This window comes from Neofelis nebulosa, chromosome 3, assembly GCF_028018385.1.
Source record: "Neofelis nebulosa isolate mNeoNeb1 chromosome 3, mNeoNeb1.pri, whole genome shotgun sequence".
Taxonomy (NCBI): Eukaryota; Metazoa; Chordata; class Mammalia; order Carnivora; family Felidae; genus Neofelis; species Neofelis nebulosa.
Genome location: NC_080784.1, coordinates 94209861 through 94225611, shown reverse-complemented (window position 1 = coordinate 94225611; position 15751 = coordinate 94209861).

The window sequence follows — 15751 nt, the reverse complement described above, 5'->3', positions numbered from 1 at the left end:
TAATTACATTCCTCTAGTCTACAGTATTTCAGACAACTACCACACTGTTTTATATTAAAAAAAAAAAAGTATGTAAGATGAAATTTAATACAATTTAAACGTTTCCTTGGACTATAAACTTGTGAGTATTGAAACACCTTCAGAATTGAATTATCACTAGGAATATTATTTTTAAAGGCTAATGAAAATATGTTTCAAGCTAACTAAGATAAACCCACAGGAAAAAAAATGATATGGGAAATATATCGGGTTTAATGGAATTGTTTTCTTTCAATGATTTAATGTATCTATGGAGGATTCTCCTTGTAACTTGAAAGACATAGTTTGCAGAAATTCAGGAACCAAAGAGCAGAAAGTATGGGGCTTCTAGTAAGTGTAGGTCATACAGAAAGTAATTTAAAGATTCCTGTTTGATGTATTAGTTACCACAGAAGAAGATACTCTGTTAGGGCTATACTAGGAAATAATAAATAGAATAAAAAAAGTAAAGAGAAGCAGTTGTTGAGTGAAAGCCACCATTGATATTTCTCACCATTGTGTACTACTTCAGAATTACCCCTCAGGAGCCAGTAGAATCTTTTGTGATACTGGAGGTTGGAAAAAGCAAGATCATTACAGGAAAAAGGTCAAAAAAGAAAAAAAAAAAATCGTTCCTGTTTCCTTACTGTATCATCTGTCTGAACTCGGAATACCCAAACACAGATCAAAATATCCCGTCTCCAATGTCATACTTCTGTTTTAACAGCTGTACGTGCAACACAGGGAATGATTAAGGCTTACAGTAGTTCGTGTTGGCTTGGAAGAGTAGGTTTCTCGAACACTGAGGTTTAAAAACGTCCCTTTGTTTGAAAGTGTTACCTCTTGAGAAATGTACCAAATTAAATCTCGGGAAGAGTGAGAGGTAAGGCTTTATTTAGTAAGGTGGAGATAGGGTTACTCCTGAGGGCCTTCTCTAGCAGAGCAATTTAGGAAAGAATGAGTGCAAATACAAGTTGAAGACCTGAGCGTTGATTCCCTTAAAGCTCTTCATGCTGGGATAAACTCTTTGGAAGGTCGTTTGTACCCCAGGGGTTCTCCTTAACCCAGTTTGAAGGACACTTATAAGGAACAAAAGCAATTTAATTGAAAGTGTGGTAGCTGGAAACAAAACCTAATACATACTAGAACACTAGCAGGAAGAGACTTTAAGAACATGAAAACATCAAGGGTGGAAAACTTTTTTCCAAGCATGAATAGAGAACAGAGATATATGCAGGAAGAGTAGTATCCAAGGGTACTGAGATCACTATCCTATAATTGAAATACAAAATCACAAGGCCGAGTTTATTGCTTACTATACTAATAAATAGCTACGCTCATAAGGACAGTCCTTCTGAGCAGAAAAGATTGCTGCGTTGATAATAGGTGATATATTGCTGATCAAGATTTGCTGGATTGTCTGGAATCTAAGTCAGTGGGTATCTACAAGACAAGTCTCGTTCAGAAAAGACATTTCTTGATTTGTTGTCACTTAGAGGCAAGTTTATTCGAGAGATACAGTCTTGATTGAAGGACATTCAGAAGCAATGGGATAGTACAGATTAAATGGTTTGAAAAGCATGTTCACAAAGCAAGGTGTCCTTGATCACTTAAATTGGTTTAAAGTCAATTCTGGTAGATACTTGTTATCAATGGCCATGGGATAGTTTCTAGTCTAGTAAGTGCCACCCTATTTCTTTGTCTCTTTGCAGCAAAACTTCTCAAAAAGAATTACCTCGATTCACTATGTATGATTCCTCTCCTCCAATTTTGTCTTATAATTTACTCCATTCAGGATTTTTCTCATTTCTTGACACAAGTACTTTCGTCAAAATCATGGATCTTCTATGCTGTTAAATATAATGGTCAATTGTGAATCCTAATTATCCTAACATATTAGTGGCTTTTGCACATTTGGTCACTCTTTCTTTAATCCTTTTTTGTTTGTTTTCTTTGCTTCTGGAATAACACACTCTTTTCAAGTTTTCTTCCTGCCTTAATGTGCCCTTCCTCTCAGTCTTCTTTCAAGTTCTTTGTTGTTATTGTTTGTTTTGTTTTGTTCTGTTTTTTTCATTTCTTAAATTTTTATCCTTGGAGTCACCTAGTGCCTATGGCTTGAAACTCTCGTTTTATTTCAATAGCCACTCTTACAGTGATCTAATTCACAATAATGGTTTCAAATGTCATCTATACACTGGAAATTCTCAATTTATATTTCCTCTGGACGTTAGACATGTGTCATGTATCCATGTAGTCCAATTGCTTACCAAATATTTCCTATTGGTGACCAGTTATAACCTCAAAAAACCCAAAAGTCAACTCCACATATCACTTATCAAATTCCTCTGAAGCGATTTTCCACATTTTGGGTTATGATAATTCTGTCTTAGAAATGTTTAGGCTCCAAATTTGGGCATTATCCATAACTTACCTTTTCTTCACAAACTCCATTACCAATTCATCAGAAAATCATTTTGATGCACTTATGCAATCTAAATTCCGATTACTTACCCCTATCAATGCCTGGGTCTCAGTCTTAACCATCTTTTGGCTGTATTATTGTTGCACCCCTCAAAATGGTTTTGGCTTGCACTATTGAACATTTTTATTCTGTTGTCTACATAGAAGTCTGAGGGATCTTTTTTTAATTTTTTTTAATGTTTATTTATTATTGAGAGACAGAGAGACACAGAGCATGAGCAGGGGAGGCGCTGAGAGATGGAGAGACACAGAATCTGAAGCAGGAAGCCTGAGGGATCTTATTAAACATATTTAGATTGCATGACTTCTCTGCTCAAAATCTCCAATATTCCCCATTTCACTCAAAGCAAAAGCTAACATCCTCACCATGGTCTACAAATCTTGTCTCCCTTTTCTTCTTTGACTCCATTTCCTACACTTCTCCCTCTTGCCCATTTTCCTCTAGATATGCTGACTTTTTGCCATTCCTTAAATTTAAATATTCCTTCTCCTTAAGGAGAAGGGAATGCTCCTTCTCAGTATCAATGTACCTGTTGTTCCATCTTCTTCTCAAGATACCCCCTTGGCTTCATCACTCACCTTTTTAAAGTTTTTGTTCAAAAGTTATTTACTCAGTGATGCATCCTCAATGATCTCAATATAAAAATTGCATTTTTCTTGCAAATTTTGCACTCTCTATTCTCTTTAACACCTTATATTTTCACAATATAATTGACCACTTTAGAAATTACTGCACAAATAATTTCTTTGTTTATTTTTCAAGAGAGCAGAGATTTTTGTTTACTATGCTGGTTGCTATATTCCATGATATAGATTACTATTTGGCAAATAATAGCCATCAAGTATGTAATTGAATATGTGGTCAAGCAATTTTTGTTAATATTGATAATTATGTTTTGTTTAATAAACAAAATGCTATTAAAATGGTGTCAATATACAGAAAGAGGTTGAAAAGAAAGGAGGGAGAGGTCATATTAAGATTAGGTATGTAAGGATATGAAAAATTGTTACTTGCAGAACATAGATAGAGTGAAGACATTAGAGAGGTAGACCAGGGGCACCTGGGTGGCTCAGTGGGTTAAGTGTCTGACTTCAGTTCAGGTCATTATCTCCCGGTTTAAGTTTGAGCCCTGCATCAGGCTCTGTGCCCAAGGCTGGAAGCCTGGAGCTTGCTTTGAATTCTGTCTCCCCTCTCTACCCCTCCCCCACTGATGCTTTGCCTCTCTCTGTCTCTGAAAAATGAATAAACCTTAATAAAAAAAGAAAAAAGAATGGAGGACCATTCTTTTTAAATTAGAGAATGGGAAGAAAGGGAGTGTTATGGATGCAAAGTTCACAGATTTAGTGGCTAAATGTTAAAGCAATTTCTTTCTAGTTTGAAAGTTTCTTTTGTTCTCTGTTTACTTTGCCAGTATAGTCATACTCTTAGAATTAGCTGGGAATTGGAAAACCAAACTTTTAAATAAAGTGTACAATAATTGAAATAGTAGCAGAGCATTGGGAAGAACTGAATAGGCAAGGTAGACATATTGAGAAGAATACAGTGATGTACATTATATGTGGTATATTGAGATGCATTACTATGAAATCAATCCACAATTTTCATTGATCCTCTGCAGAAATGTTGAATAGTCTGGAATCTTAGTTTATTTATACTAGGATTTTGTTTGGGAGATTCTATAAGGATACAATAAGGACCCCAGAAAAAGTATAAATGTCTCAGTAAAATGGTAGTTACTAGATTGACCAGGGACTTCAGACTACAGAGTAGAATACTAAACTAAAAGGAAGAAGGGGGGGAAAAAGTCTAATAGTATCAAAAAGCTATGGATACAGAAATTATTGAAACTTTTAGGAGTTTAGCAGTCTAGAGTGATAACTGTGGGCTTGATAGGTAAATGCAGAGTGGAAGAGATGAGCAGATCTGGGACTGGTGATTCATACCGATGAGGCCTCTAGTTTGAGAATGGAGAGAGAGAGACAGACACTGTGATCTAGGTTCTAAGATCACTGATCAATGTTATTGGCATATCTATTTAGAGATCTAATCGGTAGTTTTAAAAATAAACATTAATATATAATATATTATAAATTAATGTTTATTTTTAAGACAGAGACAGAAGGGGCAGAGAGAGAGGGACACACGGAATCTAAAGCAGGCTCCAGGCTCTGAGCTGTCAGCACAGAGCCTAAGGTTGGGCTCAAACCCATGAACCGTGAGATTATGACCTGAGCTGAAGTCGGATGCTTAACCAACTGAGCCACACAAGAGCCCCTAAAATATATTTTTAAAAGTAAAGAGAAGCACAACTAAATGACAATAGTTCAACATTGTCAACATTGTTGTTTGATTGTTTTGTTTTACTTTGTTTTTAAAAAAAATAGTTGTCAACTTGCCAGACTGGGGTGTTGGGGATAAGGCACGTGTGATTAAAGGACAAGGAACTTATCACCAAAACCTGAGCCATTTTTGTTGTGATCCAGGGAAGTCTCCATTTCTGAGGCTCATGGGAAGACAAAGTCCTTAATAGAAAGCTAGATTTCATTTCAAGCACGAAAAGGTTTGGGAAGTAGGTGATTTTATGCTTCATTAATAAGGAGCTTAAGAGGCCATAATGGAAATAAAGGGGAAACTAAAAATTTTGGTCAGAGAAAAATCAAGAACAAAGTAACCAGATGAGAGGAGAGAGTATAAAATACCAGAGTGGAGACAGTGGCTTTGAAAGTTGTATTGAGACTAAGGTAATGAGCAAGAGATCCTTGACACACTTAGCTGTTTGTTAGGTTAACACTGCACAGTGTCCTCTGGATGGTATAAATACACAGGTTACTCTAAATTCAGCTCTAGCTAAAATCTCATTTCTCTTTGATCTTCAGGGATGAAGGCCAGCAAGGTATGAAGAGTGATTCTGGTGGCTACTCAGCCAGTCAGGCCTGACAGGAGCTGGGATTTTTTTCTGTGCTCAGTCTCACTGTTTCAATAAAATGTTTTCATAAATATATGAGGAGTCTTATTTAAGAGTTCTGGACCCTAGAAAACTTACATTCTTTCTAAAGTGTTGGGATGCAGATAAAGTCCCATTTACCTGGTCTCAGTTTCTACCTATGTCTGAGAAAATGCATTTAGACTCATCAAAAATCAGCACAAATCTGAATAAAAAGCACCAAATCTAAAGGCATGAAAATTTTCTACCTTACTCTTATTTTACAGGGAAATTTTTAAGGGGTAATTTTCAGGGAGGAACTGTATGAGTAGACATTTTAGGCCTTATTTTTATTTCTCAACCCCAAAAGCATTTGTTGGTCCCCAGATAATTATATTTGAAAAAAATGTTTATCATCATAATCATAAAATAAAATTCCTATATTTTGGTGTTTAAAATATGGCAAAGTATAAAATTTTTAAAAATGTAATGTATAGGGGCACCTGGGTGACTGAATCGGCTAAATGTCTGATTCTTGATTCCAGCTCAGGTCATGGTCTCATGGTTCATGAGATGGAGCCCCTTGTCGGGCTCTGTGCTGACAGTGTAGATCCTGCTTGGGATTCTCTCTCTCTGCCCCTCCCTCACCCACACACACACACACACACTCTCTCTCTCTCTCTCTCTCTCTTTCTCTCTCTCTCTCTCCCTGTTTCTCAGAATAAAGTAAAAAAAAAAAAAAAACTAATGTACACAAATACATAATTCATATTATAAGAATATAAAAAATGACATTAAAATTTTCCAATTGAAATAAGTAGTCATGCCGCATATTATGCAACCTTTAAAATCTGTGTTTTGGCATCTTCCAGAAGAAAATTTTATCTGAGACACTGAAATCCTTTTTGCTTTAATCTTTCTTTCTTTTTTCTTTTTCTTTTTTTTCTTTTCTTTTCTTTTTTTTTTTTTTAGTGTAGTTAACACACAATGCTACATTAGAAGAAAAATCAAAGTAAAGTGATCTCATTTCCAACAAAATTTTAGTATGGTTGTTTTATTTATAAATAAAATAAAACTATATGTAGTAGATCACCTCAAACTGTGGGATTTAAAATTTTTGCTTTAAAATTATTATTCAAGTATTTTCATAACAATGTAAAATTAATCCATTTTCAACATTTTTTGTATTAATCTCAGATTTTTATATTTTTATAGTTAAATTTATCTGTACATAGCAAAATTTGTTATGTCTTGGTCTCTTTTTAGAATAATTATGAATTATTTTATATCACCAATGTGTTCTGTAAGTTGAGTGTGTTTTGAGTATTAGAATTTCCAACTATAGATTGGATCACTGGAGTCTAGCAGAGTGATACAATAGAAGAAATAGAAATAAAAATCAGATTTCCTACATTCTCTTTTTCATTTTATTCCTAAAATAATAGTTTGATCTTTGGCCTCTCACCAGGAAATATCTATTCCGCTCTGCTCAGTGATGCCTAATAATTCTTTATCAGGTTACAAAATGTGCCACTACCCAATTAGAATAAAAGACCCAAAAAAGATAAATTTAGGAAATATAAAACATAAAAATCTTTGGGCCAGAAAGGAAGAGAGGTATTCCTTTAGTAACTAGATAGTGCTAGAATTCTACTTAGCACTTAACATTTTCAGCAAAGAAAATTAAAGTCCAGAGAAGGGGCATAGATTAGTGGAAGTGTTTAATTTAAAGCTAGTTTTCATTCTGTCATTGAGTATAATAATATGCTGTTTTCTGTTTGTGTCATCACATATTTTTATAGAAAAAAGGAAAACGTTCATTTCAGCTTTCCTTATGTTTCTAGTAGCCACGATACTACCATAACAATGTGGATCTTGACCCCTCACCATATTTTTAGTATCTTCGTATAAATTTGGATTAACTTCTTTTAATGGACTTTTTATCTATCAGCTATATCTCAAGCTACCATCACATTTCAATGTGGTATCCTAACTCTCATACTTTCAAATCATTGCTTTCTGAATGTAACTGTTTATATAAGCTAATTAATTGGTACTTTATTTAGAGTAATCTATGCATACTATTTATTCTATGTACCATTATCATTTTGCTGATTATATAAACATATACATAGATATATATTGACCACTTTTTTATCAAAATTCTGAAAAACAGTATCAAATAATTGCTAGTCCTTTTATTTGTATTAGCTTTTATAATGCTTAGGGACAACCTCCAATGCATTCAAATTTAACTGGTAAAGGTGTTCTTTGTCTAAGAGCTATTTGATGTCTAGAAAGCTTATAGAGTCTTCTATTATGAGGCCTTCTGGCCATTATTTTTCTCAGAAAGGAAGTTACATTTACCAATAAAAGAGAGAAATTCTATTCCTGAAAAATTTGACATCAGTTTCAGACATGGAGTTCATGTTATTTTGATGAGCTCAAATCTTAGTAACATAACTTCTTGATGAGAATACTGTGTGTGTGTGTGTGTGTGTGTGTGTGTGTGTGTGCGCGCGCGCACATGCATGCACATGAACTTTGTTGTTTTTTTAACTCACCAGGTCAATAATTCTAAACTGAAAACAAAAAAATCTTTAAAAGTATGAAAAATTACTGAAACAACAATTCTTTTACAAAGTCTTGCTATGAAAGAACTGTCTAGTATAATCAGGAAAACTGCATCTGTAGAATTTTATTGAAAATATATGAATATATTACATTTAAATTATTGATTATTTCTGCTCCTGAAATATAATAAAAGTTTGAGTAACTGAAATATAGACAGTCTAAATTACCAATTAATCTTAAAATTGGGTTATGTCATTTGTTCATTTCCATTTATGCGGAGGCAAATACAAAATTACTTTAGCAAATTTCCTCCTTGTATCAGTTTACATGTTGTCTTACAGTGTTTCTCCTTTGGAATAACTTATTTCATAATTTCTCAATGGTAAGAGCTAGCCCATCAACAATTATCATTATATAAATATCTACCTTAATTCCAACTTTAATAATGACACTAACATCTGTATTTATTTGGCATAATACCATTTCCTGGGTCTTGAGCTAAATACTTTAACTGTGTTAATTGATTTAATCCTTACCACAATTTTGTGAATGGAGTATTACCATTGTCTTTCTTTTACATATGTGAAAACTGAGTCTTAAAAGTTTAAATTAATCATCCGAAATCGGACCAAAGAATATTAGAATTGGGATGTAAATCCAGGTAGCTTTACTTCAAATTACAGGTTCATAAATATTACTCTTCCATCTTAAGTAGGCCAGTGATGTGATGTGCTAAAATAATTTTTTCCTGGGGCGCCTGGGTGGCTCAGTCGGTTAAGCATCCGACTTCAGCTCAGGTCACGATCTTGCGGTCCGTGAGTTTGAGCCCCGCATTGGGCTCTGGGCTGATGGCTCAGAGCCTGGAGCCTGCTTCCGATTCTGTGTCTCCCTCTTTCTCTGTCCCTCCCCCGTTCATGCTCTCTCTCTGTCTCAAAAATAAATAAACGTTAAAAAAAATTTAATATAAAATAATTTTTTCTTAAGTTATGTATTTTATCATAGCATGAGGTATTTTTAAATTTCTCATACCTCTTTATTGTGCTATATAATGTTGTTTTAAATAGTCACATAAAGCAAGATGGAAGGACAGAAAATGTTCAGGTCAGACATTAGTCTTTTCTGACATTTCTCAGTCTCTCTGAGCTGAAATTTTCTACTTTTTATAACCTGTTGAAAATAGGATTGAATTTTCAATTATTAGAAAAGATGATATTAAACAATATTGAGAAAAAATGTCATAATCTATAAATTGTCTATATTGGTTATTAACATTAGATAGGCAATCTATGGGACTATTGCTTTCCAAGTTATGTGGCATAAAGAAAAAAATAGGCTAGTGTATAAAAAGTCATAAAAAAAGCTTAGATGTTATTATCTCTTCATCTGCTCACTTTCTCTCTTTCTTTTATTCTATAACCTCCCAACAAAGACCAAGTAAAAATATTACTGTTTGATAGTAAATTGTCAACATGTTGATTCATCTCCCTCAATAATTGAATGGATGCCTTCCTTAGCCTGCTGGCGATCTGGCATTTTACTCTAGAAAGCAGCAGTTCTCCTTCTTTACTTATAATTAAATACATAATAAATAAATAAATAAATAAATAAATAAATAAATAAATCCCATTACCTGACATGAGCTAGCCTTTGTTGTCCCAAATCTGGTGGTTTTAGAACTTCATTGTTCACAATGAGAAGGGAAAAGAAAAGAAGGGAAAGAATAATATCTCCCTAAATTACATAAATAAATGATAAACAAACAAACAAATAAATCCTCATACATAGACAAAAGATGATCAACTTATTTACATTAAGCATGCTTAACTGGTAACTCAATATTTTCCTCAGACATTTGCATTTTATCAAAGAATACAAACTTTTATATAAAAATAAGAATATGTAATATTGAATTTTAAGAATTGGAAAATTGACAGAACTTTTTCTCCAACCAGTATATTTCTTCTGAAGAGAGAGTTGTTAGATGTCGGATATTTGTGACCTTCAGATTTCCTTGATGTTAAATCCTGAAATCAGCCCTATGTTCTTCTTACATAAAATATGATTCTCGGGGCGCCTGGGTGGCTCAGTCGGTTAAGCATCCGACTTCAGCTCAGGTCACGATCTCACAATCCGTGAGTTCGAGCCCCGCGTCGGGCTCTGGGCCGATGGCTCAGAGCCTGGAGTCTGCTTCTGATTCTGTGTCTCCCTCTCTCTCTGCCCCTCCCCCGTCCATGCTCTGTCTCTCTCTGTCTCAAAAATAAATAAACGTTAGAAAAAAAAATATGATTGTCATAAAAGCCTTATTTCAAGACTGAGGAGTTTAGGGCAATAAGAATTACATACATGAGAGGAGTAAAATACTATTTCAAGCTGCAATTGTTAACAATTTGCATGCACTAACTAGTTTAATTTGTACAATAATACTTATAGGTTATTTTCTCATTATACAAATGAAGAAACAGAGGCACAGATGGTATGAATATTGCTCTCAAGTTACGCAGCTAGTGGGTGGTGAAGAGGGACTTTCAAGCCTAAGTGCCCTGCATTGGTAGGAACTGTGCAGCGCTGCCTTTTGAGATTTCAGCATACCTATTGTTTTGTGCGAGATCAGAAACTTCTCTGTTACCCCAGTAACTTTTTATAGTAGCAAAGGAAGTCCCAGACAACCTACCAGAATTGCCATACATGGTGGTTTTTGTTATCAAGCTTAAGAGTTTTCACTCTGGAATCATCAGAAGTGTGCACTTATCTGTGAACAGAGAAAATAGACCTCTACTCTTATCTGTCCTTTTAAGGCAATAATGTGATAAGATCCCTTTTCACTAGGGCAGCTTGCTTATTTCTGACTTTTCTCTCTCTCTCTCTCTCTCTCTCTCTCTCTTTTTAATGGAATAAGTTAACAACATTTGGCAGGTTTCTTTCCACTGACGGTATAGCTAATTCTACAACTTTTCTCCTCAGTACAAAGGTGTGTGAATAGCCATGTGCCAACCTAAACAAACTGTCAGTAAACAATCCCTTTCCACATGAAGCTGCTTGCTTAAATTGCTTTTGAGCACTTATTCTCTAAACATTTTGATTTTTAAGTGAATCAGGTTTTCTACATTAATCAGGAAATATTTGTTGCCAATAAAAAATGTAAAAGAGAATGCGAACTAATTATAACTATTTGTTTTCTTTTAAATGCTCTCAAAAATCTCAGGTCCATGTTATATAATATTTTAGTAGAAATGTTTGTAAATAACAAGGATGTGTTTTAATTTTAATTTTTTATATATTTTTTTCTTCTTGGAATATTCTGGAGAAATTCTGATCATCTCCATCTATCTTTATTGAATATAATGATTTTTGTCTTCACCAGTGTGCATGATGAACCCCACTTCTACACAATAGTAAAGCTCTGCAGTTCCAGTGTTGAAGAAAGTGTGATAACATCTCTTGAAAAGATAATACATCTCTTCCTTTGGTGCATCTTGTCAGAGTATCTCTAAGCAATTAAAAATAAATGGGAAAATACTGTTCTCAGGAAAATTTGTTTCACAGTTAGAAACAGGTACATCCATTTCACCGTTGGAAATATTGGCAACAGAGTGAGATTAGATCACTTTTTTAAAGTCCAAATTTTTCCAGGAACAGTCCATGCATTCTGTAGACTTCGTTATGCTCTAATCGCTAAATAACTCTTCCTTTCTTTTCCACATAATTCAATCCATGAATTGATATTTCCATGCATCATTATGCATGAGAGTACACATTTAGGAATGTCAGTGCCATGTAGGATATTAAACTGAATCTTGGACTAAGTTTTGAACGAACAATTTTCTAGTGTTGCCTTTACGGTTTTTTGTCATATAACTCTAAGCAAGTATTTTGCATTTTAAAATCTTGATCTGAAATAATAACCAAATCAATGATATGATTGCCTTGCCACTGTCAGAGTTTTTAGGAAAACACATGTAATAAAAAGAATACAGATTGATGCTATAATTATGACATATGCAGTTTATGGTGATGATGAATATGATGGATATCATAATGATGATGAAAGAAACAATATATTTTTGTAATAACTGATAAATTGTCTTCAAGAAATAACCATTGAAAGTGTTTTTTTTACTGTACTTTCCAGATATTTCATTGAAAGTTCAATGAACTATTTTTAGCAGCCTTTTGTTATAGATATATGATGATTTATTTTTCCTAGAACTCTATATAACATTGGTAAAAAATCTTTAAGCCTTTATAAAATAAAAATACTACAGTCCTCTTAGACACCGAATATTCCTAAGTATGATTTCTTGATAAAAAATACAAACATATTATTTTTGTGTTCATAAATTTGTATAATTTCATCATCAATTTTACATGATTTCCCAAAATTGCGGTCCGAATTACTTGGAGTAGAACCATCCATATAAGTGCAGTACAAGAAAGCCAAAAATGACAACATGTCTCTTTAGATCTTGGTATGGTTATCACAAGTACAATTTGCACAGCCTAGCTATGGTAGACCTGTCTCTGCTCCAAAGCCAGTTTGAAAATAAATTGAGCCAAGTTAAAAAAATTAATGGAAGAAAGTTTAGTTTAGCCCCAAACCATAAGAGTAGCCAAATATTTACAGGTTCAATCATAAATAATAACACTTATGTCAGCAATAGTTAAGGTGTTTTGTGTAATTTCAGTTAGATTATTTATGTGTAGAAAAAAATGTTAATCTATAATATTCTCTATAATCTTCATCATTAATATTTCTTTCATAAACATACTAATAGAGTGATGTCTTATGTTCCTACTTTTCAGTAAGAGATCCCCAAAGTCAGCCATACTTAAAAGCAATAAAAAAAATGGCAAAACTGTCAGAATCAACATAATCAGAGCTTTGGAAACTAATTAAAAGCTTTTGGGGAGCACTTCTTCAGGAAAATAGACACCAAAACTAATTAAGTAGAGTGAGTTTGTGGTACTTTAATTTACCCTAGATTCATGTTCTGCTCCCCAGCTCAGCGGTAGCCTTGAAAACAATAGTCCATGTTCCCAGTACTGGTACAGGAAGGAGAAGATTGGAATTCATTCACAGATTGTTCTTAACTGATTGTCTCGCAGCTTCACGAAATTCCCACTCAAAAGGGTTGTTTTTAATTCACCTAATTGGAAATTGCTTTTAGCTGCCCAGGGACATTTGTTGAAAATGTTTATAAACAAATGTTTTCATACTGCTGCTGAGGCAATGGCTAATAGTGGGGGTAAATGATAAACTATACAACAAGCTTCAAAGGAAAGGCTGGGGGTGAGATGCATTGGGCAATACGAAATCTAAAAAGCTTTGACGTATTCCTGAAAAACTGGAAGAAAATGCACACACCCAGGGCTGTGCATATGATTAGAAAAGACCTGAAAAGCCCTAACCTCTGACATCTGACTGAACTTGAGACTGCACAAGCAGAAAACGAAGGCTTTGATAGAGTTATAAACTTCTTGGTTGAGTTTTAAAGACATGCCCTAATACATACAAAACCACTCTGCAAACCCACACATGGAACTGGAAAGGGTTTTTTGTTGTTTTGTTTTGTTTTGTTTTGTTTTGTTTTGTTTCAAAGCATTTAAGTAAAACTATTCAATCATTAGACAAGCTAACAGAGTGGAGATTTTAGTGGTTACATATGAGAAAGAATAGATACTTTATGAAATTATTCCAGAGAATTCATTAAATAAGCAAACAACAAATAAAAAAGAGCAGCGACAACAAACTGTGGAGAAGGGAAAATCTGATTTCCAGAGTTATGACATTATAATATTCAAAATGTTAAGAATTCAACAACAAAATTATGAAACACAAAAAGAAACACGAAGATATGACCCATACATAAGAAAAAAGTGATCAAAACAAATTAAGGACCCATAGATACTGGATTAACTAGACAAAGATGTTAAATCAGCTATTTTTAATACATTCAAAGAAATGAAGAAAACCTTGTCTAAAGTACTAAAAGCACACATTAAAATGTTATCTCACCAAATACAGAACATTAATAAACAGATATAAACAGATACCAGACAGAAATTTGGAGTTGAAAAATACAATTGAAATGGAAAATCCTCCAGAGGAACTAAACTTTCTGTGAGCATGAAAAAGAAAAAAAAAATCATTGTACTTGAAGATAGGTCAATTGAGATTACCCAATCTGAGAAAAATAAGGGGGTGGGGGGAAGGAGAAAAATGAACACAACCTCAAAGACCTGTAGGACATCAGCAAGTATACTAACATATGCATAGTGGGAGTCCCTAAAGGAGGTCAAACACAGAAAGAGGCAGAAAAGTATTTGAAGAAATAATGAGAGAAAACCTTCCAAATATGATAAATTGATGCACCCAAAAATTTCAACAAACTACAAGTAGAAAAAAAAAATACACCTACACATTATAATCAAACTGATGATGTCTAGAACCAATGAGGAAATCTTGAAGGCAGTAAGAAAAGAGTGACTTTTCACATACAAGGGATCCACAATAAGATTTATATCTGATATCTCATGAGAAATGATGGAGGCTGGAAGTCAATATGGGATGACATATTCAAACTACTTAGAGAAAAGAAAAATCTTTGAAACCATAAATTTTATATTTGTAAAAGCTATGTTTCAAAATTATTGAGAAATCCAAAAAATCTAAAAAACTTTTAATACAGCAGCACTAAAAATCTGAGACTTATTTAATGTCTGTTTCTTCGTATGTGGAAACAAATAGTTTATCTTGGAATAAATGGGTCAGCATTTGTGCTGTTACCTCATCAATGATTGACTCGATGGGAAGTTTGGCTTCTCGAGAAAGAGTGGAAGAAAGAATGAAAGAAAGAGAGAGGAAGAAAGAAAGAAAGAAAGAAAGAAAGAAAGAAAGAAAGAAAGAAAGAAAGAAAAGAAAAGAAAAGAAAAGAAAAGAAAAGAAAAGAAAAGAAAAGAAAAGAAAAGAAAAGAAAAGAAAAGAAAAGAAAAGAAAAGAAAGACAGGAGGAAAGGAAGAGGGGTGCCTGAGTAGCTCAGTGGATTGAGCATCTGACTCTTGGTTTCGGCTCAGGTCATTATCTCACAGTTCTCATGGGATTGAGCCCCACATTGGGCTCTGAATTGACAGCATGGAGTGTGTTTTGGATCCTCTCTCTCTCTCTCTCTCTCTGCTCCTCCCCCCGACTCGTACACACAGGTGTGTATGTACCCTCTCCCTCTCTCTCTCTCTCTCTCTCAAAATAAATGAACATAAGAGAAGAAAGAAAGAAAGAAAGAGAAAGGAAAAAAGAAAAAAAAGAAAGGAAAGATGATCTCTATTGTTATATTTATACAATATTTATATTTATATATTACTTTTTTCTTTCCATTGATTAATTTCTCCTTTCTACAATATTGGCAAATTTATTTTTTTATTTTTAAATTTTTTTTTAACGTTTATTTATTTTTGAGACAGAGAGAGACAGAGCATGAACGGGGGAGGGTCAGCGAGAGGGAGACACAGAATCTGAAACAGGCTCCAGGCTCTGAGCTGTCATCACAGAGCCCGACGCGGGGCTCGAACTCATGGATGGCGAGATCATGACCTGAGGCGAACTCGGCCGCTTAACCGACTGAGACACCCAGGCGCCCCAATATCGGCAATTTTAATCTACAAACACATATTAGTATTGAATACATTGAATTGAATACATTTTACTGTAACTAAAAGTAACCATTCATATCATGTAGCTCCTTTATCTACCCTTAACATGA